Source organism: Tachysurus vachellii, chromosome 7, assembly GCF_030014155.1.
Source record: "Tachysurus vachellii isolate PV-2020 chromosome 7, HZAU_Pvac_v1, whole genome shotgun sequence".
Lineage (NCBI taxonomy): Eukaryota > Metazoa > Chordata > Actinopteri > Siluriformes > Bagridae > Tachysurus > Tachysurus vachellii.
The window spans coordinates 6,148,089-6,173,025 of NC_083466.1; the positions used below are offsets into that span (position 1 = coordinate 6,148,089).

The 24,937-nt window shown below is 36.7% G+C and overlaps 5 non-coding genes across 5 annotated transcripts; 3 read left to right on the forward strand and 2 right to left on the reverse strand.

The window, feature by feature from the left end:
* Positions 1-463: 463 nt before the first annotated feature.
* On the forward strand, positions 464-544 carry trnas-uga (transfer RNA serine (anticodon UGA)). The gene has a single exon. It is a non-coding gene; the product is annotated as a tRNA-Ser (tRNA).
* A 921-nt stretch (positions 545-1,465) lies between these two features.
* Positions 1,466-1,547, forward strand: trnas-cga (transfer RNA serine (anticodon CGA)). Its single transcript has one exon. It is a non-coding gene; the product is annotated as a tRNA-Ser (tRNA).
* A 15,674-nt stretch (positions 1,548-17,221) lies between these two features.
* On the reverse strand, positions 17,222-17,293 carry trnad-guc (transfer RNA aspartic acid (anticodon GUC)). Its single transcript has one exon. It is a non-coding gene; the product is annotated as a tRNA-Asp (tRNA).
* Positions 17,294-21,358: 4,065 nt separating this feature from the next.
* Positions 21,359-21,440, forward strand: trnas-gcu (transfer RNA serine (anticodon GCU)). The gene has a single exon. It is a non-coding gene; the product is annotated as a tRNA-Ser (tRNA).
* A 3,126-nt stretch (positions 21,441-24,566) lies between these two features.
* trnar-ucg (transfer RNA arginine (anticodon UCG)) lies at positions 24,567-24,639 on the reverse strand. Its single transcript has one exon. It is a non-coding gene; the product is annotated as a tRNA-Arg (tRNA).
* Positions 24,640-24,937: the final 298 nt, after the last annotated feature.

Here is a 24,937-nt window from a genome sequence, read left to right on the forward strand (position 1 = left end):
ATTCAAATCAGTTCATGTATGTGTGCATTCTCTACAAACAGTGTGTCCAATGAATGCAGTCATTAATAAAAAAAATTCACAAGACAAAGACCAAATCAATAAATGTTATTTTTATTTAGTGTTGAATGGATTGTCTGCATTAATATTTTGTTTGTGCTATAAACTCTGGTAATAAGACTAGTGAAATTTCACTGCTTTTGGTTGCCGTATTTGCAGCTTTCAGCCGATTAAAGCTCAATCCTAGCAAAACTAAACTGCTGTTCATCCCAGGTGATTCATCCCCAGGTCATGACCTTGCTATATCCCTGCACAACGATCTGTTTATCCACAGACTGTTTATGACTCAATGTCAATTGTGATGACATACAGTCACGTCAATCAGCTGCATGAAGCTATATTCAGCACCACAATTATTCTAGTGTAGCAGCAGATACTGTAAGGAAAATCACACTTAAAGCAAGCAGCTCTGATGGCCGAGTGGTTAAGGCGTTGGATTTGAAATCTAATGGGATTTCCCGCGTAGGTTCGAGCCCTGCTCACAGCGTCAAAGCCTCCCAGGGATTAGATAATTTCATTAGAAGTTCCTCCCTTAGTAAAAATGGCCTTAGTTATAACCCCAGTGATTCTTTGTGTGCCACAAACAAAATGTCCAGTTTAACACTGGTCTTGGTGCAATGGCGGCAAGGTTAAGGTGTTGGACTTAAAGTCCAATGAGTTTCCCCAGACAGGTTTGAACCCTGCTTTGAGGAGATTTGTGAACGCTTCACAAACAACCTGAGGAATGTGAACTTTGTGAACAATATTTCCAATTAAGTCTTTCAAAATTGATTAGAAATTGCTCACTCAGTAAAAAGGTTTGAACCCTGCTCACAGAAAAATTTTAACACTCAGTAGGAAAAAACATGCATCCCAAACCAAACAACAGACTTACAGCTGTACAGCTGATATGTACAACCACATGACTCTCTTGTCCACCCTCAGGAGTCTTGGGATCAGCTTGGGAATGGTTCGCTTCCTACCTGGAAGGACGCTCATATCAGGTAACATGGAGGGGAGTGACATCTGCTCCACGCAGACTCTCCAGTGGTGTCCCACAAGGTTCAGTACTTGGTCCCCTTCTTTTCTCCCAGTATACTCACTCTCTTGGTGAAGTTATTTCCTCACATGGGTTCTCTTACCACTGCTATGCTGATGATACACAACTTATCTTCTCTTTCCCACCCTCAGATACCAGAAACTTTTGAAACTTTTTCATTGTAACTTTGAACAATGTTTTAAACTCATGGTATCTTAAGTATTTAACCTAGTGAACTAGCATTAATGTATCTAATGAGAGAGATTTAAGCACTTATGTACGTCGCTCTGGATAAGGGCATCTGCCAAATGCTGTAAATGTAAATGTAAATTTGTATGCTGCAAACAAAGAGACCAGTTTAGTAATGTTCTGGTAACCTTAAAGGTCACAGCTGCAATGGCCGAGAGGTTAAGGCGTTGGACTCGAAATCCAATGGGGTTTCCCCGCGCAGGTTCGAACCCTGCTTGCAGCGAGAGAAGGTGCTTTAAAGTCCTTCAAAATTCATTAGAAGTTCCTTCCTTTGTTATAACCCCAATGATTATTTGTATGCCACAAACAAAATGTCCAGTTTAGTACTGCACTTGGCACAGCTGCATTGGCTGAATAGTTAAGGTGTTGGCCTCAAAGTCCAGTAGAAGTCCAATGAGTTTCCTCATGCAGGTTTGAACCCTGCTTTGAGGAGATATGTGAATGCTTCACAGACAACCCAAGGAAGCAATATACTATGCAAACAATATTTCCAATAAAGTCCTTCAAAATTGACTAGAAGTTTCTCCCTTAGTAAAAAGGTTTGAACCTTGTTCAAAGCAGGATTTTAACACTGTGGGGAAAAAACATGCATCCCAAACCAAACAACTAACTTACAGCTGATATACTACAAACACTTCTGAAATAGTTTTAATAACCAGCTGTTAATTGGTTAACGTTATAGATAAACGCAATTTATTGCGTTATAGATAAACGCAATTTAGAGATAAACGAAATTTAAATAGCGAAGTAAAAATACAAGAAATTTCTACTTAAGTACAGTAACGAAGTATTTGTACTCCGTTACATTACAACACTGAGCTGGACGTGTGTGTGTGCCGCGCGTGCAGTTCAGAGAGAGTTCTCGCAATACACTTTTCAAAGCAACGGTGAAGCATCGCCTCTGAATGATGGGGGAGGGGTTATATATATATATATATTAATTAAAAGGATTTTTATAATTTTATCCACTCAATAGTCTACAATATAATATCCATATAAACGTAGTGTAATTATAATAAAACATAGTGTGATATTCAGTGATATTGGCTGTGCAATATCGACTTTTGTGATTGGCCGATACTGGCAGAGAGGCAACCTGGATGAAGCTGTGAACATATTCTCCAAATTGCACCCAAGAAGATTGGAACTGACCAGTGTATTATACCCATAAGTGTCAAGACAAATACAGCAACAAGCAAAGAGGCATTGACAGTCAAGAAATGATGATGAAAATAATTATTATTAATATTTCAGTAAAGTTCATTAAATCTATTCTGTTGTGAGTTTGGTCTTTAAACTTATGAACTGGTCTGACAAAGGTGGTACATGGGGAAGCAAATTGCAAACAACAATGCAGTAAATAATTTAGGTGCATCAAAAAGTGTGCTTGTTAAGATACCAGCAGACAAGCTAATCCAGCACAAATTAGTGCATAAAAGGTCACCAAAATGAAGTAATTAAATACAAAAGGTGGAGAAAAACTGCAAAAAGGTCCACTTTTTGAAAAAAGTGAGAATGTGACTTTAATTTCATAGTGTTTTTACAATAAAGCAGGTTTAAATTACACCGTGTTACAGTCTAATGTTTTCTATCTAAACGAGATCCTCTTTTGACGTGAATTAGCACAATGCTACTTACTGTGCTAGCGAACTTGGACACAGGTATAAATGACAGTAAAAATACTGAACCGAATCGATGAGCTTGACTTAAGAATCGATTTTAATTTCACAATAAAATATTTCCTCTGTTGTTTGGTGACTTTTCACAATCCTCACTACAGGTTTTACAGTAAAGCAGGTGTAACATAGTGATTAGACACATACATGATTAGCTCCGGACTTTTAGTTACAATGTGTTTTCTACCTGTAGAATGTAGCTAATCATTTCATTTACACAACAGCACAGTGAGGGTCATATTGTATTTAAGGGTTAATAGCAAACATTACAGGCTTTTAATTATAGTTTATTAATATTCTCTCTCTCTCTCTCTCTCTCTCTCTCTCTCTCTCTCTCTCTCTCTCTCTCTCTCTCTCTCTCTCTCCAAAATAAAATGTATTTTAACTTAAATTGTATTATGTTTTTCTGTCTACAGGCTCCTTCATCTCCCAGTCTGAGGTACTGAACAGTGCTGCAGTTATACAGATTCAAACACACACACACACACACACACACACACACACACACACACACACACACAAATAACACACCATTTTTGCTTAATATTGCAATATATTATAATATATTAACTACATCTATGATGTTTAATCAATTATTTTTTTCTACTACTAATTCTACTTCTAATTACAGCATTAATAATAATAATAATAATAATAATAATAATAAGAATAATAATAATAAGAAGAATAAGAATAAGAATAAGAATAAGAATACCAATAATAATAATAATACCAATAATAATAATAATAATAATAATAATAATAATAATAATAATAATAATCTTTTACTTTCTCAGTCTGCTGTTAATGCATCAGCTCGGAAGCCGCTGACTATCTACATGTTGTAGTCAGCTGATCTGGACGAACAGATCAGGATGCTGTGTGAGTCTCACAGTCATATACAAACTTACACACACATACAGCTCAAATACACTTCCTCACATCATAAGAAGTGTTTCCTTAAATACAACAGTGTATACAGTGTGCAGTCTACTTTACACTCCTCTTGCTTTTGGAATATGGAGCCAAACAAAACCAAACAAAAGACAAAGCAGCATCTCTCCATCTCACTCATCTCTCTCTTCTCTCTCTCTGTCTCTCTGCAGATGAGTACATTTTTCCCCTAGTGGAGAAAATCCACCCGACTGGGGCCAAACATATAACCAGGTTGCTTATTGAAGGAGAGAACAATTACGACCTGGTCAACTTGATTGCGTTGCCCAACTGTCTGCGTGCCCATGTACCACACACAAACACACAAATTAAAACTGATATCTCGGCTCTTGGATTGTTTTGATGGGTTTATTAATCATACATTTATTGCTTTATTTATAATCATATTAATAAATGAATTCATATATAGATGTATCTGTACATTTATTTATTATTCATTGTTAATGTAAAAGTATCCTTTTGTTTTTGACAAAAGATGGGAAAAATACAAAAACAGTGACAAAAATACTAAGATTTTTGTTAAGATTTAATAAAATCATTTATTTATTTATTTATTTATTCATTCATTCAATCATTTATGTATTTATTTATTTATTGTTTTTTTCTATTATTTCTTTGTTTTTATTCACACATTTATTTCAAACATATTTATTTACATTTCTATAATTGCATATTTTTGCATGTTTTCCTCTTTCTTCTATTCATTTATCTATATGTTGGTTTTCTTTGTTTGCAGTTTATATGAACAATAGTAGTAAGTCATTGCTTCTTCCTGTAATGAGTCTGTCTGTGTTTCTGTCCTGTTTCTGTCTGCTGTCTTCCCCGGTTGTTAATTGTTTGCTCCGCCCACTCTTTGGTTTCCATGGACACTCATTATACTCCTTCTCTCCTTCAGGTGTCTTGTCTTTGTCTTTAATTAGTTCTGCTGTGTGATTGGTTCTTGTCTCTTATTTATACTCTGTCTGTTCACTTCCCTGGTGTTGGTCGTTGTCTCATGTTGGATGTTGGTGTGCCTGTTCCTGTGTCCTGTTAGCCCTGTTTTCTGCCTTGTTCTGTTTGCCTGTCTGTTCATCTGTTTCTTGTGTTTTGGACTATTAAAACTTGATAAATCTGCATTTGGATCCTCACTCGCCTTTGTCCTGCATCGTAACACTTCCTGTCTGTGGCAACCTTTAAGATTATCCCTAATGTTAGCTCGCTATTGTAACAACGCAACACTTGTAACAAGTATTGAATATGAGTTTTGATCTTTGATGTGTTTATTGGATTTTCTTGTTTTTGGATATCATTATTTTACCTTAGTCTTTTGGATTTATTGCCTGTTATGGATTTGTTTGTTGTCTTTTGTTCATTAAAACCTCCTCATATATAATCTAATCTTTCTGTCTCTGTGAATCTCTCACAGCTGTTAGTTCACTAGCAATTAGTTATTTATACAATACTGGTTCAGTCACTTCTGTTAACATTACAGTTATTAATAAAAGCATATCATATTTTCTTATGCTTATGCTGAAAGTTTTCAAAGGTAAAGCACAGTTAGCTTTTAATGCTATGACTAAAACTAATGTTTAACAATTCAACTAGCTGAGATGATAACACCAAATATTTCTTATTATATAGTACAGTGTTGTCATTAAGACTGTTAGAGTACAAGGGCAAGAATTGCAAGTGTAAAGGATTGTATTGTGTGCATGTGTGTGTGTATGTGTGTGTGTGTGTAGAGTTTTTCACTCTTGCTGATGTTGGTAAGTCATATACACTGCACACAAAAGTGCACCCACAGTGACAGAAAATCCAGCTGCACTGTACTCAAAACTCAAAAACACAATTTCTTTATACTGAAAGCAGTTCTGTCAGTGCTTTAGAGAAATTTACTTGCCCTTTTTGGGGAAGTCTCTCTTTCTTTCTCATGATTATTAGAGTTTATTTTATTGACACATTTAATTCATTCATTCATTCATTTATTCATTCGTTTGTAACTATTTCCAATGTATTTTTCTATTTGTAACTATTTAAAAATGAGTCTTTCCTGGAAACAAATGTCCTGCACAGAACAGCATCACTCTGCTGGATCACAAACGAATAATCAGTTGATCCACTCCTATCTTATCCACACTGCATTGGTTCACAGTCAAATTTCACATTGATTATAAAATACTAGTACTGACCTATAAAACACTGAATGATCTCATGCCACAGTACCTGAGGAAACTTTTTAATAATCTGCCATACCTACTTTGATCAAAAGGTGCAGATTATTTGGTAGTAACTAAAGTAGTAAAGTCTACAGCTTGGGGCGGACCTTTCTCCTTTCTCAAAGCCATGCAGTTATGGAACAGACTTCACATTAGTGTTATCACTGAATATTAAAACTTTTGCAGGAAAATAAGCTGGACCATATTTCTTTTTCTGACTTTATATCACTTTACATTTATCCATCTATCTTCATTCATTCATTCATCTTCTACCGCTTATCCGAACTACCTCGGTGCCTATCTCAGGTGTCATCGGGCATCAAGGCAGGATACACCCTGGACGGAGTGCCAACCCATCGCAGGGCACACACACACACTCATTCACTCACGCAATCACACACTACGGACAATTTTTCCAGAGATGCCTCCATCTATCTTATTATTCTTAAAATTGTATATTGCTGTTCTTCAGTATTCATCAATTTCCACAACTTCCATGGTCCTGTCCTTGAAATAATAAACGGCAAATGTCATTGTTGTCATGGACTGCTTTGACAGTTCCCTGTCAGACCACCAGAGGATGATCTGGCAGCGCTTTTTCTTTGTCACTCTAATTTTTATGCCATGTGCTATTTTTTTACATTTTATTTATCCGTGTGTGTGTTTTTCCCGTTCCTCTGTCCTCTTTCCCCACCTTTAACACTTGTTCCTCATGTTCCTCTGAGTTCTTGCCTATTTATTCCTGTTGTTTTGTGTTAGACTTTGTTATTTGTCTTTTGTCTGTGACTCTAATTTCATGTTTCTGTGTTTTGCAATGCTTCTGACTTCTGTATTGTCTGTTGTTTAGTTTTATCCCTAGTGTTCTCCTGTTTTTGTTATTTTTAATTATTATTAATAATAATAACAACAAATATAATAATAATGTTTACAGAAACCAAAAAATCTGTGTTTACAAATGTATTTATTTTACATTTTAATGGAGCAGAGAAAAAAGCAATAGTAAGGAACACATACCCAAGACTGCACATATATATGTATTAATGCAAACTTTAAACACTAAATAACTTATGTAGATATGTTTTGTCTATAATGTCTATTAAGTTAAGTAGAACATTTCTTTTTGTTTTCCTTTTTCTGACACACATCTCTGGCAGCTTTCTGAAACTCCTTCCAGTTCATTTCTTCTTCCATCCTCTTATGTTGGTAAATAGAAAATACATTAGAAGGACAGTAAATATATTTCCCAGCAATTCCAGTGGTGTGTATGTAGATATGGACTGTTTAGGGCCTGCTCATAAAAAAATGACAAGGTTACTGGTGTACAGAATCTCAGAGGTTGCAAAAATTTACAGTATTACAGAGAGAGAATAAAATCTAGGGTCAGTCATGATACAGCAAACCTGGAGCAGAAAGGGTTAAAGACCTTTCTCGAAGTCCCAACAACAACAGCTTGGTAGTGCTGGGGCTTGAACCCCAATCCTCTGATAAACAACCCAGAGCCTTAACCAGTTGAGCCACAACTGAGCACCTTCACATTCTTTTCAAAATAATCCCTCTGTGATATAGACTCTACCTGTTCATCTATCATACATACTGCACAAATATGATCTTAACCCCTGTCATGGTTAGTCTCAGTAGATAAGATAATTTTAGATATACCAGTTCAGATGAAACAACTAAACACTTTAAACTGTCAGAAGAATAAACAGATCAAATTATAGATTTTTTTCGCATGATCCCTCAAGTGCAGTTGTACTAATGTATGTTTCATATGTAACTACCTCTAACCTTGTGTTGTTAGAGTCTTCCAGTCCACCTCACTCCTGAATGTAAAGCCACACACTGGTGACACTGTCATGTGATGCTGTGGGGTGGAGCTTCATGAACCTTTATGATCTTAACATATTAGTCTGCTGCGGTATCAGACTCTACTCTATACTACTGTGCTCTGCAGCCCACAGTGACAGGAAATCCAGCTGCACTGTGCAAAAACAACACAGTTTTGTTATATTGAATGCAGTTCTACTGAATTTAGAATTTACATGCTATGTTTGGAAGATCTGTCTGTCTTGTGACATAAAGAGAACATATTTTTGAAGCGTGTTGGACTATTTGGAGACAGCTCATTAATTTAAAGAAAAATCTATCACTAGTGATCAGTCTGTGTTCCTCTGTTGGTCTGATCATGGAGATCATTCATTGCAACCTGAACAGCTGTACCTCTGTCTCAGACCAAGTCTCAGAGCACAAGAACCTACAGCAGATTGTAAAAACCACTGGAAACATCATGGCCTCCCTTACATTTAATGAGGATCCTTACAAGAAATCATTTATTTATAAAGCCACTAAATTTGTGGATATCACCCTCACACTTCTCCTGATATCTGACAGAAGGTATCAGAACATCAGAATCACCACTGGCAGCCTCTGTAATAGCTTCCTCCCCCAGACAGTGACTGAATAACTGAACTAAATAAACACATCAATAAGACATCTAATCACTTCCCAAAACTTCCAGCACTACCTCATTAAAACATCAGTTACATCATCTGTTAAATAATCTTTTCTAATATTCAGTCTTTGTTCACTTTATGTACAAACTTTACATTCCACAGCTCATAAGATGAGGATTCTTGTATTTGATGTATTTATTAAAGATTAGATTGATATGCTTTGTTATACACCTGGATACTTTAAGAATTTGGTGACCAGATCCTCTTATGCTTTCTTCCACGTCATCTCAAAGGTTTCTTCCATGTAACTGTTGCCTCTGGTTTATTCATGAGGGATTAAATCTACTTTAAAGTAGATTCAAAAATTCCTACATGGAATACATTCCTAGATGGAATACAGATGCACACACAGTCTTACCTGTTCTCAAACCATGGAACTCGTACATAAATGTGGAAAGGAGAACAACAAACAAACAACAGACTAACATGCTAACAGTGAACCAAGTGACCAGTGTGCTGCTGATAGTCCACCTCGTTTGATTCTCTTTTGGGTCACCAGTTAATGTCATTAATCAGTCATTAATCACTAACATGAAATGGAATTTCTGCCTGTTTTGTTGTGTCCATGTTCAGCATTTCATTTCTTTGTCATGTTACATTCCAATTGTAGTGTTTGATAAGTATTTCTGTTTTTACCTAATCTATAATACACGTGTTCATGGCCTTTTAAGAATAATACATTTTACTGTTGATGGAATATATATAGGATATTTTCAGTATTTTATAGAATGCAGAGTAGAGCCATGCTTTACTCACAGGATGGAGCTATTTACATGTTTACACTCAGTCATAAGTCTATGTTGTCAGTTTGTTTTTGAAGATCAGCCATAATTTCTGGACCAATAATAAACTCAATCATTGTTGCTGTTTGGGTACAGTAAAGTCCAAATTAGCCAAACCATTCAAATCACTACAAACCATTCTGTAATTAAAATGGCATAAATTATTCTATTACATTTTTAAATAATACACTGTTATTTTTGAACTGGTCCTAAAAGCACCAATGTGTATGAGACCTAATGAAGCCTAATTCATTGTGTTTTAAATAATTTTTTTATATTTGTTTTATATATAAAACATATTTTATGTTCTAAATAAAATAAGTATTTTAACACTTTAATACCATTAATTCTGTATAAAGATGATATTTTAAGCTATATTTGAGTTCTGATAATTATTCTTTTTGTTTTCAGTTAAATTTTCTGATTGTGAGCTGACTTTGTCTATGAGAAATGTGCTAATTCTTCTAGTACATTTAGTAAAACTCATACACACCGTGCTTCATACCCTTTAAGGGTTAATTATAGTGGCTCAGAAGGTTAACTCTCTCCTTTGGTAGCTTTCATTTAAAGTTGCTCCTTATTTTGTTGCTGGTGTTTGTATGTTTTTTTTTAAGTTGACATCTTTTTTTTGTGTCTGGTCCTTCTGGGCCACCAGATGTATTAAAAATGATTAAAAGAACAGGATTTGTTTTTAGAAAGTTAATAAATAAATCACCAAAATTATGCATTTAATACTAAAGATTTACTATAATATGTATCATGACTATAATATGTATCATGTATCATACATTATCACTGTTTCTTCTTATTCAAATGTTTCAGTAAGAATCTACAGTCTGTCAGTAACATTAGTGACACTGTCATGTGATGCTGTGGGCGGAGCTTCATGAACCTTTATGATGTTAACATATACAAAAAAGAATGTTTTCATTCAGATAAAACCAGTCATCATGTTAACTGTTATATTCATGTGTCTGTGGCTTTCACTAGGTGAGTTAACATTATTGTTAATTATATCAGAAATATTAAGTGTTGTATTTTTAATATGTATAATATATAATTATATGTATTTAGTGATTAATTAGTCTGTGTGGTGTTAAGGAAAACACAGAATGTGATTCTAACATGTTCTGGCTCAACTGTGAGTTAAATACATTATGTTCTCTTCTCTATGACAGGTGACTCCATGGCAGATTCAATAGAGCCACTTTTGACTCATAAAGTTGTAGATGAAGGTGATGATGTTACTCTGTCCTGCAGCTACAAATTCAGCAGTGTTTCAGGAAGCAACAACCTGCACTGGTACAGACAATATCCAAAATCTAATCCTGAGTTTCTTCTTTATATTTATCAACGTGGAGAACTAAGTCTCAACCCTCCCCAAAGAATGACTGCTAAACTTCATGAAGGTGAAGATAAACAAGTGGATCTGATCATCGCCTCTGCTGCTGTATCAGACTCTGCTCTATACTACTGTGCTCTGGTGCCCACAATGGCAGGAAATCCAGCTGCACTGTACAAAAACTAACACATAGTTTATATTTGTTCCATACTGAAAGCAGTTCTACTGATAGTTTTGAAATTACATACTATTTTTCTGAATTTCTGCCTCTTGTATTTTTATTTTTTATTTTGTATTAATATCAAGTATGATGTTGATAATCTTTATTATTTTTTAATTTCCACTGTTCTTAGACATAAGATGTGTAAACTATAAAGTTCAGCACATACAGCACTATTATACAGAATTGTCACAGAGCTGTGTTCAGAAATGGCTCAACTATACAACTTACTGTACATTAGTGATACACATCACTAATTCTCACTGTAGTATTAATTAATACTCATGTCTTATAAAATTAATGTATGTACTATTTGTCAATGCTTTCAAACAGAATGTTTTGATATTTGTATTAAATCTAGACATATATTATTATTCACAACAGAATAAAATTGGACCGAAGGACAAAGTTGACCATATCATCATGAAGGAACGAGACTCTGTTACTCTGAGATGTTCATATCAAACAATCTTCAAAACAAAGAATTAAACAATTTACAATGTGCTAGATTGTGATAGTTATATTCTTATATTCTTGTATGATTGTGATCTTAGAGAAGCTTCCTGATGTCTCTGCTGTCCTGTACATCCAAATGTCACCAAAATGCAGACAAAAATCATGTGTCATTTAAATGTGTTTGCTGTAAGAAAGGTTCAGGTGCTCTAATCTGGCAGGTATGTCCAGAATATATTCATAATACACACACATACAGAGCACTGTGTACTCTAGACAATGGCCAAGCTGTACGTACTGAATCAGACAGTACTGTTAAAATTATGATCCATCAGCAGAACTTCCTGGCTGTGGACTTATACACAGATATATATGTTCTGATCTTATATTTCTGATCAGTCAGATTTAAGAAAACATATTATATATAATGTATCTCATTGCTCATACTAAACTTACTAACTATTATTCAGTTGAATTACAGAGTAAGTATGATCAACTCACTTGGTATTAATGTAAACCAGGTAGATCATCAAACCTGCTAAGGAAGCTTTAACTATAAAATTAATCTAAAGTATCAATTTGATTTGTTTTTTGTTTTTTTGTCATACATCTGTTGAGACGTTGTTTTATTTATTATGGCTTTTCTCTCATGTAAGGAAAATCTCTGGCTACATGTATAATAGCTGATATTCTCCCCAGTTACTTTGTGTGTACAAACTGTTTTAATACAGACTTGTTGTGTGGTGCAGTAATTATAACTAAACCCCTCTGGTGTCTCTCTGCCCCCTGGTGCCACATATCCTGATCAACAGTGTCAGCTACAGGAAGTGTGGAGCTCCATGGGATATGACAGTAAACTCCACTCCTTCAGTTTTATCTCTCAGCAGCTCTCCATCTCTATCATGCTGCTCTGTAATCTTTTACTGTTAATGCTTCTTCTAGGTTTGTTCATCTTAATATTATTTTAATGTTTTCATATTTATATATATATATATCCATTTTCTACCGCTTATCTGGGGCCGGGTCGCGGGGGCAGCAGTCTAAGCAGGGACGCCCAGACTTGATGTTTAGATTTCCTGCAGAGACAGAACAACACACACCTCCCTTCCATCACCATCATCACTACATTCAGGAAAATATTGCTAGCATCCTGAAAAGCTGTATAGTAATCCCTCGCTACTTCGCGGTTCAAGTTTCGCGGTTCAAGTTCCACGGCCTCAGTGCATTTGTGATTTTTTAAAGATTATTCATCGAAAAATAAAAATAACAACGGTTTCCCAGGATGCCAGACAAAGAGAGAAACTCTCACAGAGGCTTTGTACATGCCCACGGGCACTCAGACAAGGCACGTGATTGGCTCCCGGCATGAGATCTGAACTGATTGGCTGCGCATCATCGCATCCTCTCCCAGCTTCTTCCCTTGTTGTACTGTATCTCGCCACTCTCGTTCATGCTGTCAACTGTGTACTGAACTACAAGTGTATTGTACTGAGAAAATCATATATATTTAAAAGATATGTTTATCATATATTTATTTACTTTTTAAAAAAAAAAAAAAAGTAAATAAAAAAATTGTGTGCAGTTGATTTATTCTAAAATGGATTTGTTTTGTCAGGCTGCTTGACTGACAAAAGAGAACTGACCGGGACACTTTGCTGCAAGGAGCGTAGCTTCCCCAGTAGATCAGTGTGGCAAAGCATTTACTGCCAAACCCAAGAGGGATTCCAAGAGCACACCCGTGGAAGATGGAAATGCTATTATCGAGTTCCAGGAACCTGAAAATTTTAAGGCTGAGGCACTAATTTGCCACCGCAAAGATGCTAGAACTGGAACTGTGGTAACACATACAGATGTAGCTGCACCTGGCACCAGCACCAATGAACTTTGCAATGCATTGTGGGGTCTTGGCAAGCCAAAGGCTTTACAATGGTTGGCGGCCATGCCTTGTAGTTATGAATCGTAGGAAAAAGAGTTACCGGACCCCAAGAAACTCACACAAATACTCTAGCATCTAGAAATAGCTCAGTTAGGTGATCTTAATCTGATGATCTGAAGGTCTCTGATTTGATCCTGGGTTTTGGCAATTGGTTCATTTGGTCATTTGCTGCATAAGTTCACATCCTGCCATACCTTCGCGATATGAGTCTTAGGAAAAAGAGTTACCGCAAACAGTCAATTCAGTTAACAATCCTGATTATACATATTTACTCTTGTAATATATATTCACAAGTATTAACTCTCCTTTTTCAAGTCAAGAGTCAAGTTTTTAACCTTTCGGCAACGTGCAGGTGAGTTCGGTCGTTGATTTGGCTAACTTTGGTTGACAGTTCTTTAATACTCACATTTATATTAGATATGTAAGCTGTTTTGGCCGTGACGACCATTTATATAGATATGTTTGCAATGCTTTTGCTGGGCGTGATTTACTGGTTTAACTTATAAACTACTATTGATTATATCAATAATAAATAATATACAGTGTGAAGTCTTTGCTGTTATTGCGCGCCTTTTTTTCCCCCAGATGAACGCAAAAACGGGGGAACACTCGACTGGAAAAAAACATTACACTATACAGTATGTCCCACTGAGTACAATTGTGTGACTGTTTATGTGTTATAATAATGATATAACACATAATTGATTATGTTTATGTAAGTTTTTTCTCTTGTATGTTTTTTCTTGTCCTTAGACTTACTTTGTTCATTTGTCATGTGGGGCATTCATCTTTTATTCTATCTAGCTAGGGTGCCAACTTAAACAAACCTTAAAAAGAGCCCAATTTGTCTGAAATAGTGATGACCGGTTCGTGAACGAATCGTTCTTTTGAACCGGTTCTTTTTAGTGAACTTGATGAACCAGTTCACCAAATCGGACTGATTCGTTCTAAACAGTTTGCGTCTTGAGTCAGCGCTGATCCACACGTTACTAAAGTTATTCACTTTTGGTCTCTAAATAAACTCTAAATAAACTAATATCCCGGAGTATATGTAACTCCTGTACACTGAACTGAGACATGTTGTGCTAAGAGAACTGTGAGCTCGAGCTGTTGATACTGCGCATGCGTGAATCACTGAACCGATACAGCGAATGATCAGTACAGAACTGAGAACTGTTTCTTTCGGACGCGTCCGAGAATCGATGAGCTGTTGATACTGCGCATGCGTGAATCACTGAACCGATACAGCGAATCATCAGTACAGAACTGAGAACTGTTTCTTTCGGAAGGGTCCGACATACTGAGAACCGATGAGCTGTTGTTACTGCACATGTGTGAATCACTGAACTGATACAGCAACAAATGTACATGGTTATGATTTAATGTCTTATCAATGTATGAGTGTTTGATGGAGCGAAAGAAACATTTTAAAAGTATGCTTTTTTTTTGTAAGTTTTTGTAAGTTGATGAAGATTAGTTTATTCACTTTATATCTGTAAGACACGTAAAACATCCACGTTTACACATCAATGCCTGTACTGGGTGTTTAAGTTGCAAAACTTAAATGTAAGAAATGTATTCAACTAAAGTTATGATTACAAAGAACTTTTCGAATGTGTTAAATTGATTGTATTAATAGGAGGGGGATATACATCTCTCCTAATTCAAGTGAAGATGCGAGTTGAAAATTTGAACCATGAGAGCAGCTTTGTTTGTCATAGAGCAAAGCCAAACTAAGGCTGCAAAAGAGGATCAAAAGACACCTATGGTTGTGTAAGATTTGAACCGCAGCTTCCACCTGGGACAATAGAGTCTATAGACAATAGACTACAGGACATTTACAGCTATGAGGGAACTGGTGCTATAGAGAGAGCAGAAGTAAAAACTCTTATGGAGATTACATTCTGTCTTTTGCATGAACAATTAAATTCCATACCAACACCATCAGTTCGACATTAGGAGCCAGTGGCCATACTTCTTCCATCACAAGTCTATCTGTGCCTTCTTCAAGTTGCTCACTGACATTGATGTTCCTAATGCTTTCAAAATGTCCAAAATGGAAAGGCAATCATTGAGTACTTCAAGAACAAATCAAAAAGTAAAGGATGTCCTATCCCACCCTGAAAACACAGAGATGGCACACCTGCATATCAAGTTTCTAATGTCCCATTTTCAGGAACATGAAGATGGACTGGTGTTGCATGCAGATGTGAGTATTCGGTTTTCTGCTTTACTAAGTAATATTATGTATTCTGACTTGTGTATTGTGTCTCCTCTACAGGTTGCTGCATCTGCTGTTGAGAAGAAACTTGATCTAACTGCAAGTCCTCATCTCATTTGGCTTGGTTAGTGTCTTATTAAAATGTTAAGAAGAAACATTGACAAATGGGGGAGATACAATAAAAAAAACATTTCTGTTGTATACAGTTGTAAATGAATAGTTTACCCAAAAAGTTTTCCATGTTTACTCAACCTTTTTCCAAACCTGTATAAATTTCTTTGCTCTGCTGAATGCTCTAAACTTGTATTGTTTTCCTACTGATACTTTTTAGGTGAATTAAAAAAACTTTACAAAGTCTTCTCAATGGCAAATCTTGAAATTGTTGTTATATATTTTTGGTTTATTTTTTATTTTAGGTATGGCAGAGCAGACAGATGCTGTCCGATGGATGATAAGCCTAGAGGGCCGTGTTATTTGTGAGTGGGTCCAGTCATCATTTTTGACTGCACTTGCAACACTGTTTGCTGTGTACTACGTCTTTAACCTGCAGTATCAAGAGGGCACTTGTTTCACATTGGATTTTCTTCAAAAGTGTGACACTTAAGCTTTCCATATTGTATTTTATTTCCTCTAAAAATCATCTTCACAAGAATTTTGATACATGATTCTGTCATACAATGGTACTTTGTTATATTTGTCTTTATACGCTTCATTGGAATAAACCCAGAAAGAGGCTCAAAGACCTGCAGAGGCAAGGTGGTCTCCAAGAAGACAGGCAAGGTGGTGAATAAAAAGTCTGCAACAGTTAATCCAAAGGTTGCCTCTACTGAAAAATCTTGTGTATTTCGAATGGGATTTCATCTAGGTAAGTAAATTTGCTTTAATAAATAAATGCCGAAAATAGGGTGCCAGGTTCAGTGATCAAATTAAACTGTGTGGCATCTTGCTCTCTGATTGAGTCTTGGGGCATGGCAGTGCTGCTTTTCTCAAACCTGTTCTATTATACTAATTAGGAAGAATTTGCTGCTTTTGTCAGAGAAGTGTGAGCGATCACAGTTTTCCGAGTGACAGGCGGAGAAACAGTTCATTTTATTGAAGATGATCAACTGGATTCAAGAGTTCAGTCTTTTTCCTATTTTAACACAAAAACAGCATAATTAATTTTTTTGTAAACCAGATGATTTTCTCTATGAGTTTTGGTTGAAGCAGAGACCAGCCAAAAACAAGCAGGCTGGGTGGCACACAAACTGTGGCTAAAACACTGAAATCCAATGCGGTATTTCTCAAGGCCAGCATTTCATTTTATTGAAGATGATCAGCTGGCTTCAAGAGTTCAGTCGGTTTCCTATTTTAACACAAAAACAGCACAATTTTGTTTTTGTAAACCAGATGATTTTCTCTATGAGGTTTGGTTGAAGCAGAGACCAATCAAAAGCAAGCTGCTTTTTATCAGAGAATTCTGGGCTTTGTTACAGTTGGAACTACAAAAGCAACCTCCCCATCGAGGAATCTAAACACTGTCTTCCGCAGGCAAGTTGAGAGCAGTGCCACTTTTGTCCAAGACGTCTTGGCCTTCTTAGAGTTTGAACTGGACGGAAAAGCAGCCTCCCCGTCGGGGAATCGAACCCCGGTCTTCCGCGTGACAGGCGGAGATACTGTCCACTATACTAACGAGGAACACTTGTCCTGCTGGATGAAGGCTGCCGGCAACTGGGACTAGACCGCGCCTGCCCCAGTGCAAGTTAAATGCTGAATATAGGGTGCCAGGTTAAGTGATCAAATCAAACTGTGTGGCATCTTGCTCTCTGATTGAGTCTTGGGACATGGCAGAGCTGCTTTTGTAAAACGTGTTCCATTATATTAACTAGAATCAATTTGCTACTTTTGTCAGAGAAGTCTTGGCTTTGTTACATTTAGCACATGTAGCACCCCGCGTGACAGGCGGAGATACTGTCCACTATACTAACGAGGAACACCTGTCCTGAAAGTTGAAGGCTGCGTGGCAGGCAAAAATTCTACCACTGAATCACCAATGCCTACTTTAAGGTGTCATGGACACCTTTGGCAGAGGTGGCCGGCCCTTTTAATGGTTCTTCTCAAGCTACGTCTGTTTTGTACTTGACCCGGTTTATCTTTTCCTACTGTGGCAGCGATTTGCTCAACTCGACGGTGCTTTGGTCCACAACTTCCGAAGGCGGCCACAGCTGTCCGTCGGTCTTGCGGCTGTTTACCCTGTCATCGATTTGACCCCTCATTGAGCTATGATCGCGGTTCAGCCATATGAGCAGAGTAAGACATTCATATGTGCTTCGTGAATCTGTGAATCTGTGAATCTGTTCATCAGATTTGAAAGAGAGCACCTTAAGCATAAGTCAATTTCAGCGCCACTGACAGTTTGTACACCCTGATGTGCTGCGCTATTAATTTGCAAATTCATCAACATGCGATTTCTCTGGAAAATTTTCCGTAGTGTGTGATTGCGTGAGTGAATGAGAGTGTGTGTGCCCTGCGATGGGTTGGCACTCCATCCTGGGTGTATTCTCCCTTGATGCCCGATGACGCCTGAGCCGAGGTAGTTCGGATAAGCGGTAGAAAATGAATGAATGAATGAATCAACATGCTATTAGCCTGTTCATAAAATTCGTAAGAGTGCACTTATACTTGGGAGGTTGCACTTTACACTATGCTTGTTAACAATGATAATGAAAAGTTTTTTTCTTAATCTATTATTAAATATTTTTATCCACATCTCGCAAGCCCTGTTAGAACCTGTGCACACGTCATATCCGTCGTGTTTGATGTTTTTCTTTAACTTGTTTATTTTTGTTTAAATCCAAACACAACACTGAGCTGCACGGAGCAACATCCTACATCCGACTTTAGAGACAGAAAGAAAACTCCATGGATTTCCGCGCTCCTCCCGACCAAACTCAGTCAGCTCACGGTAAGAGAATGTGACTTTAATGTCATAGTGTTTTTACAATAAAGCAGGTTTAAATTACACCGTGTTACAGTCTAATGTTTTCTATCTAAGCGAGATCCTCTTTTGAAGTGAATTAGCACAATGCTACTTACTGTGCTAGCGAACTTGGACACAGGTATAAATGACAGTAAAAATACTGAACCGAATCGATGAGCTTGACTTAAGAATCGATTTTAATTTCACAATAAAATATTTCCTCTGTTGTTTGGTGACTTTTCACAATCCTCACTACAGGTTTTACAGTAAAGCAGGTGTAACATAGTGATTAGACACATACATGATTAGCTCCGGACTTTTAGTTACAATGTGTTTTCTACCTGTAGAATGTAGCTAATCATTTCATTTACACAACAGCACAGTGAGGGTCATATTGTATTTAAGGGTTAATATCAAATATTACAGACTTTTATTTAATTATAGTTTATTACTATTCTCTCTCTCTCTCTCTCTCTCTCTCTCTCTCTCTCTCTCTCTCTGAAATCCACCCGACTGGGGCCAAACATATAACCAGGTTGCTTATTGAAGGAGAGAACAATTACGACCTGGTCAACTTGATTGCGTTGCCCAACTGTCTGCGTGCCCATGTACCACACACAAACACATACATACACACACTCATACATAAATACACAAAAACTCTTTTTTTTTGTATGTTTCAGTAAATTGTCTAGATGTTTAGCAATATATAACTTGTGCTCTGTCAGATTCATGCAGTTGACATGAGTTAGCTTTATTTGTGTGGAAACAAAGCCACACCCACTAATGACTTATTTACAGATACTCACATTCATGTATATAACTTGCTTATTCAATCATATCTTGTGCTCTCACCAAAACCAAGTCAGCCAATGAGCGGTTAACGCTCAGTTCCAGTCCCAAGCACAGATACAATTGGAGGGTTGAGTCAGGAAGGGCATCAGACATAAAACCTGTGCCAAATCAAAACACGTGGTTCGGACGATCCGCTGTGGCGACCCCGAACAAGGAGCAGCCGAAGGACAACAACAACTTGCCTATTCAATCATCATACACGAATCAAATAGATGAAACACTGTAATTTACTGTCATTCATGTGTGTGTGCAGGTCGAGCAGATTGCTGCTGTGCTTCAGGCGAGGGAAGCTGGCCAGGACATGGTAAGTACTCTGATGCATACAATAATTCTTAGACAAATGCTACACAATTTTATTCTGCAGTCATTACACACACTTTGCAATTTATAGCCAAAATATACAGTAAGCTCCCTAGATAGGTTGAATCTTTGGCCTGAAATGAAACATGTCCTGTTTGATACACAGTATAAGGACAAGCTCTCTTTTGCTTGATGAAGAGCTCTTAAGAACACTTGCTAGGGCAAAATGGAGACCAGATATTTCTTCAATCTGCTCAATAGAAATCTGCTGAATAGAATACATGCAGTAAGACAATAAATCTGGAATATCATCACAATTATTAAGACCAGAGCAATAATAGTATAATATTGTTATAATAAACTGTTATTAAAATTTGGTAATTATCATTATATATAAAAGAAATATAATCAGTGCATGTCTACTTTTCTTTTTTCAGCATTTTCCTGCACTCAAGAAGAGGAGGAGAAAGAACTGTATATAACTGTGTATATTATTGTATAAACTGTATATATTATTGTATGTACTTCAGCCTATAAATGATTATTTTGCAAAACTGTGTTTATTCAATATTTTACTGCATTTATTCTTGTTTCAGATTATTTGTTGAATGTTTCATAACTTATTTCCAATACTTCAACACCTGAGTGGATAGAAGCTACAAAAAACAAATTAATTTGATGAATAAATCATTTAGTATATTTCATGCATCAGGGTTCACATTTCTGTGCATTGTTTCATACATACACCTTTAAGATATGGTTAGAATTTAATACTAAGTCAAATTTACCTTAAAATATTACTTGTCAAAGTACCACTAACTTCACATTTAAATCTAAAAACATTATCATTACATACAATGTTATTTTTAAATATCAGTAGTTATGACTAGACTGATGTGCAAATGTTAAATTCATACAAACATAATATTCAGATTTCAAATATCAAATATCAAAATATCAATATCAAATTTCAGCTGAAATTTCAGTAAATCTGTTTTTTTTTTTTTTTTTAACCACGATCATTCCGCAAGATTTATTTTACTTTACATTCACTATTATAGGCTAACCTGCAATTTTGAAAATTCCTAGTTAATTCAATTAATTCTCACATTTTACTGTTAATTCCAATGGAAATTTTTTCCAGTCATGAAAATTCCTGGAATTTTGCAAGCCTACCACCAACAAGAGGCTAAGACTATGGAGCACTGATGAACTTTGCAAAGCGTTATAGGTTTGCAAAGGCTTTACAATGGTTCTGGCTTCCATGCCCTCAAGGTGTGAATCTTAGGGGGGAAAAAAATAGTGTTACCAGACCTCAAGAAACTCACATGTTTAAACGAGCTCACATGCTCATACGCCATTGCTGAAATAGCTCAGTTAGGTGGGTGTTAGACTGACGATCTTAAGGTTCCTTGTTTGATCCTGGCTTTTGGCAATTGGTTTGTTTAGAGACAGGTGGTGTAAGTTCAGATTCTCAAGCTATATCGTCTAAAGAGTTCCAGTGAACTATGCACAGCCCTTGTGGCATTGAATCTTGACAAGAATGTTTTAAGCCCGTTCAAGCATGCTTCAGAGCTACATTTAAAGACCCTGGGCTTTTCATAGTGTGATTTGGTGTATTTTTGCCGGATGAGGTGGCCGAGTGGTTAAGGCGATGGATTGCTAATCCATTGTGCTCTGCATACGTAGGTTCAAATCCCACCCTCATCGATGCCCCTACTTTACATTAACACATTTGATTGATGCACACCAAATGCTTTTCGCCTGTGGTATATGGGTCTACGGCATTAGACCCTTCTTAAGTGCATAAGCTTTGTAGACAGGCCCCTCATGACCCTAGCCTAACATGCAGCTGAATGGTCTAAGGTTCCAAAGAAGCCTCTGGTCTCTTTGGAGCTGTGGGTTCAAATCCCACTGCTTCTGTGAAAACCTTTCAAGGCACAGATTAGGCTTCCTACCTCTTCCATGAGTCTTTTCTAGAGTGGGGTGATAAAACCTAGCACTGGGTAAGCTCACACTAGCTTGTATTCTGTTGGTGCTCTTTAGAGTTATGGATTTAAATCCCATTGTTGTCAGGGAAACTTTTCAAGGCACTTGAATTCTAGCAACTAAATCCAACTGATTAAGCTTTCTAACGGTTCCCTAGCACTGGGTCTGCAACTGTGAGCCATATCTCCGTGCTGGTTACACACAGATGCTTTTTAGTTCAGGTGAGACAGCAGAATACTTCTCACTAACAACATTCACAGGTCCTCTGGTAGCATTGCCGAGTGGTCTAAGGCGCTGTATTTAGGCTTAAGTTTCCAGCTGTGAACATTCCTGGAATTTTGCAACCCTAGTCACAAATAAACTACAGTGGGGCTCGAAAGTTTTGGGCACCCCATGTAAAAAATTTTATTAATGTGCATAAAGAAGCCAAGAAAAGATGGAAAAATCTCCAAAAGGCTTCAAATTACAGATTAGACATTCTTATAATTTGTCAAAAAAAGTTTTATTTTATTTCCATCATTTACGCTTTCAAAATAACAGAAAACAAAAATATGGCATTCCGAACAGAGGATTTTGGCATCTGAAAATGCTTTGCTATCTTCTTATAGCCTTCTCCTGCTTTGTGAGTGTCAACTATTTTCAGTTTCAGTTTTCTAGACAACTGCTTAGAAGAACCCATGGTGCTGATTGTTGGGGCAAAGGTCAGATGACTCTGGGCATTTAAAACCTTTGAGATTGACATCACCTGGTCTTTCCAGATGATGATTGAGAAAAATCCATGACACTGTCAGGTCTCAGCTTTTCAAAGGGGGTGGTGCATGCTATAAACTCTGCAGGGTGCCCAAACTTTTGCAGACACCATTTTTTTATTTTCTGTTACTTTGAAAGTGTAAATGATGGAAATAAAATCTAACTTTTTTTTGAAAAATTACAAGAATGTTTAATCGGTAATTTGATGCATTTTTGAGATTTTTCCATCTTTTCTTGGCTTCTTTATGCACATTAGTACAAATTTTTACCTGGGGTGCCCAAACTTTCGAACCCCACTATATCTGTGTTCTTTTCTACCTTTAAAACTAAAGAATGTATACAACTCGTTTAGTTATTAAGATTTATTTGTTTCTGGTAAAGAAATACAAAAATGCCCATTACTGGATGAAAAATGAAAACACAAGAAACCTTAAAAAAGTATTAATGCAGTAGCAAACAGTACTTTTAACAGTTAGTGGTATAACAATCTAAACTATATATACTGCAATTATTAAATAAAATTATTTTCTGAAGAAAAGGCAATATTTTAAAGTGAATTTTAAATTAGAACTATTGAAACACAATGCAAAATGTATTAAACAGTAAACCTTGCACCCAAATGAGCGACATATTTTAAAGTTGGAGACTTCAAATGGAATCGGAGGAATCGGATCGGAAGAGAAAAAGTGGTATCGGTACATCTCTAACTTATACACTAATTTTTTATATGATATATTAATTATATCGAAAATAAATAATATACAGTGTGAAGTCTTTGCTATTTTAAATACGTTCAATAGTACACTGTGTGTACTGACCATGTACGAGTATATTGCATCTTTTCACATTTGCACATTTCACATTTTTCACCCTTATGTAACTGTTCTTAATTTCGTTTTAATTACTGTATGTAAACTGCTCTGCAATTTCTGGATTTGCTCCCAAGAATTTCACTCACCAAGGCACATGTGCTGTGGTGATGTGACAATAAAAGTTACTTGACTTGACTTGACTTGACTTCACATGTTTAACGCTTTCCATGAGGTAAATGGAAAGGGTGCCTGCTAAACATATTTCCTATAAAATTTATTTTATTTATTTTCATTAATGCAATTTAAAATATAAGTGTATTTTTTTTATGGGCGTGTCCTGTCCCACACACATATAATGGTTCCAAAGCCCATGGATTTCAGGAAGCAGGAGCGTGGTCAATGCTGTAGGTAAAACACGGAATGGAGTTTAATTTATTAGGGCATTCCTCAAGCAGAATGGATTCGACTGGCGGCGCTCTGAAAAGTAATATCAAAAAGGACATATGCGCTGAATAGAGACGTTAAAAGTGGGTGGGTCCAAAATTATTGGTCTTAAAAAGTGGGTGGGTCCTGTCCCACCCACATATAATGGTTCTGACGCTCATAACCACTGGTATCGGATTAGGATCGGTCACGCACCACCGATACCCGTTTCACTCAAAACGCTTGGATCGGCATAGATACAATACAGAGCACTTATGTACGTCGCTCTGTTTAAGGGCGTCTGCCAAATGCTGTAAATGTAAATGTTATAACAAAAATGTTAGAATAAATTACTAGAAAAAATAGCAACCTTTTTAGAGCTTGACATGGAATACCACCAGCTTGTAACATTTGACATTAGGAAGCTCAAAAAAATTCAAATCTTGCTGATACCACTACATATTGAAGAGCATGACTTGGAATAGAATCAGCTTGTAACATTTGACAGAAAGTTCTATTAAGAAGCTCAAATTGACTCAGGAGTTACAGCACTTAGGAAGCCTTTTTCAGCACAGCTTGAAAGGAAGCAGAAGACAAACCTGCACCAGCCAGGAATCGAACCCCAGTACACTACTGGTGCACTCTGCACCAAGCTCTTTTGCTAGCTATCCGAGCATTGATTGTTCAGGGTGCCTTCTTAAGAAGCTGAAGCTTTACCTGTTAGGCCTTCAGCTTTGATTTTCAAAGTCCATTTCAATGTTTTTTCATCCGGCTCACACATGTGACAGACCAGATTGTGAAGGTGATAATGAGCAGCAGCAAACAGAAGTGCTTGGCAGTTCCTAAAGAACACCTTATAAGTTGACCCAGATGGGACTCAAACCCACAATCCTCAGCTCCGAAGGCTGATGCCTTATCCATTAGGCCACTGGGCCTGCAGACAAAAGGTTCAGAAAAAATTTATTATCCGCATTCACTCCAATCCTTCACCATTGTCCAGATAGATCTGAAAAGCTCTGGAAAGCAACAATTGAGCCTTCTTCAAATAAGATGTTTAAAGAAACACATCCCCAAAACATTCTGTTTAATGCAAGAATAAAAGGCAGCTTGGCAAAATCCAAATCTTGCTGATACCACTACATTTTGGAGAGCATGACTTGGAATAGAATCAGCTTGTAACATGACAGAAAGTTCCATTTAGAGGCTCAAATTGACTCGGTGGGTACAGCACTT